At 47.3% G+C, this 3,217-nt stretch overlaps 1 long non-coding RNA gene across 1 annotated transcript; it reads left to right on the top strand.

Moving 5' to 3' along the window:
• Positions 1–971: 971 nt before the first annotated feature.
• LOC123446323 lies at positions 972–2,782 on the top strand. Its single transcript, XR_006631306.1, has 2 exons — positions 972–1,639; positions 2,208–2,782. It is a non-coding gene; the product is annotated as an uncharacterized LOC123446323 (long non-coding RNA).
• Positions 2,783–3,217: the final 435 nt, after the last annotated feature.

The raw sequence follows: 3,217 nt of genomic DNA, 5'->3' as shown, positions 1-3,217 counted from the left end.
CTTGATATGCATTGTCTTCATTCGACACTTGTGTGCCGACCCAACATCATATCTTCCTAATAATTCTACTTGGTCACTTGGATCAACCCACTTCAATCTTATCAGAGTTTCTGTCACAACATTTTCATAAGTAGGAGTATCAAGAAATGTCAACACTTCCTCATATTTGTCAACAATATCAACATTCATGAATGCCTCTTTGTCAACATAATGAATATTCACAATCTTGTCCATCTAAAAAAGGGGACAAAATTACCAATTCTAAGTATAACAAAACAACTAACAAAACATAACCCTAACCATTGTCCATCCAAATTAGGCATTAACACAAACCCTAACCCTAAACCTTGTCCATCCAAATTAGGCATAACACAAAACCTAACACTAACCCTAACCCTTGTCCAACCAAATTAGGCATAACCCTAACCATAACACTAAATCTTATCAATAATAATAAACCAACCAATACAATGCAACATAAATGGAACACCTAATGCAAAAAAATCTACACAAATACAAAGTCATTGCAAAAACTAATTGGAGGGATTTGATGAGCTTACCGGCCTCTTTGATTTGCCCCAAAGAACCAACTAAAAGGTTGAGGGAGGAGGGAGATCGAAGGGGGGATCTTGAGGACAAGGGAGAGCTTTTTCATTAATGGAAGAACAAGAGAAGAGGAGAAATGGTGGTTGGTGGGCGAGGCGGTCGGGGTGGCAGAATATAAAGCCAAGAAACACCTTGGTACCTGGCGTTTCACCTGAGGCCAGAAACTCCACATTACACAGGCGTTTCACAGAAGGGCTGCAACGCCACAGTAGGGTGACGTTTCTCCATAGAGCTGCAACGCCACGATCTATGGCGTTTCAAAGAAAAGGATCAAAACGTGAAATTGTTTCCAAACGAGTTCGTTCCGTGATTAACTTACCCCTTCGGGTCAAAACATTGGAAAAAAAAAAACCCGACCTCCACCTTCTTCCCCACTCCCCTTCGCCGGTCCCACGTCCCTCCCGGCCACGGCCAAATCCAAGCCCTCGCAGCCCCTCGCCCACCTCGCTACCAGTCCAGCCAAATCCCCGTCGCCCAGCGCGCCCCGAACTCCTCCCACAACCAGCACGCTCTCCAACCGACAGCGCACCCCGCGGCCACGGCAGGTTCCGGCCACCACCACGCCTCGGCGGGGTTTCCGCCACCGGATCTAGCCGCAAAACGACCATCGGTGCAGCCGACACCCACCGCCCACCGCCGCCACCCCTTCCTCCCCATCACTCCATCTCAGAGGAGCCTCCTCGGGCGGGTCGTGAGCAGCAGCTCCTCCATTCCCTACACAGCTTCCCCTGAAGTCATGTCGCCCAGCGCGCCCCAATCCCCTACAACTGCCAGCGCATCCTGCGGCGATGGCGGGATCCGGTTGCCCCTGCCCCTCAGTCGTGCAGTACAGCGCTCAGAGTTCCTTAACGCGATACCTCCGGCTCAGTGTCATGGCCGGCGGGCACGGTCTCGTTAAGAGCATGGTCCAGAACCGTGGCTGCGAGCTGGCCGCGACCAAGACGGAAGTCGTGGTGAGGACGGGTCTAGCCGCTGTTTCGTCCGCCCTGTTCCACCGATGCCGGCCCTCATGCTTGTTGAAGGCCTAGTACAGGTGAGGTGAATACCATTTCCAATCTCGGTCAGATTCAACGCACCTTCGTTTTCTTGATTGATTCAAACCATGCCATCAGATTCAAGAAGCATGTATGTACTCTAGTACATGTAGATGTTGTTTGTTGTGTGGCTTCCATTAATCATGCGAGCAGATTTTCTTTTCCTTGCTTCAAAATATTAATGCATGCCTTCCTGCCTAGCAGCAGTCATATTTTTAATGGACATCTTTGAAGAGTTTTAGTTGTGGTGGAAGAACAACACACTAAGTGGCTATTTAAATCCATTTGCGCTGCTATTTTGTCGTTGTGGTGGACGAACAGACTGAGTTTATTATGCAAAAAACTAGTATTAGTAGTAGTAGTAGTGTACCATGTCAGTGTCCCAAAGATTGCAGTTGCAGCAAGGAGCAGCCTAGTAGCATGCATCTATTTGTGTTGTCGAAATTTATTCTCTCTCTCTCTCTAGGATTGCAATTTAAAGCTGTCCCTGCTACATTATCCGAGGTTGAAGTCCCTCCCCTCTCTGGTGCTCGTTGTCTGATTCCATCAGCTTACTTTATTTTGCAGTTCCGGCGGCACTCCTTTCTATCATGCATCCATGGTGGGACAACACGGCCATGCTCCTCTCCATACGCTTGGCGTGAACCATCGTCGCTCGGCCACCTTCCCCTTCGGGCGCGACCGGCGCAACAACAAACGACGGGTCCATGTTCGGCTTTGGTGGCTCACGTGTCGGCCGTTGTTGTACATCCGGTGGTCCGATGCAGCTCAGTCCCTCGTGACAAGCAGTTCCAGCAGCGTTGTTGTGGAGGTAGTTGACTCCAGCCATCGCACGTGTGCAGTTCGGTTGGCGTAGGCATGTGATTCAACTAGCGTGCATGCAGTTCAGCTTGCACATGTGTGCGTTTTAGCCACCTTAAAAAGCAAATGTGTTTTGGTGTGGTACCGCGCATGGGAGTATCCCGTTGAGTTCGGCTAGAATAGCATTGTGGTTAAGAGTTTAGTTTGTCACATTTGTAGGGCAGGGCAGTCTAATATTTGGGTGTGTTAATTTGTTTAAAGAAGACAAGGGAAAGTAGGTCACTCCAATTTGTGTAGCAACTCATATATGAAGTGCAATTTATTTCTATGTGTTTTAAAAACCTAGTCGACTATATCAACACATGTAGTGCGTTTGGTCCTTGGATGTGGTTCACTTTTGAGAATGGCGATGTTCACTTGCGCCCAACAAGAAAGTGTAAAAAAATTAGCGAAACAAGAAAAATAAGAATGACTTTCACTTCGGTATATATCGCGATTCACTTGCCCTCATCTTTGCGGTCCTCTCTCATTCGTAAAATAAGTATATAAAAAAGAAGGCAACAAAAACTCATCTAAGAAAATTTACGTTTGATCAAAGAAATAATGCAATTCGCTTGCCTGGATGAAGTTCGTTTTTTGAAATAATGTAGTTCGCTTGCCCGGATGAAGTGCGGTTTTCGGTCTGAAGGAGTGTGTTCTTCTGCCTGATGCAGTTCACCCATCGATTTTTGTGCCGTGAAAAATAAAGTGTCCGCACTTTGTTAAATTCAAAACTA

Source organism: Hordeum vulgare, chromosome 4H (assembly GCF_904849725.1).
Source record: "Hordeum vulgare subsp. vulgare chromosome 4H, MorexV3_pseudomolecules_assembly, whole genome shotgun sequence".
Lineage (NCBI taxonomy): Eukaryota > Viridiplantae > Streptophyta > Magnoliopsida > Poales > Poaceae > Hordeum > Hordeum vulgare.
This window is presented reverse-complemented; position numbering and strand designations above follow the sequence as displayed.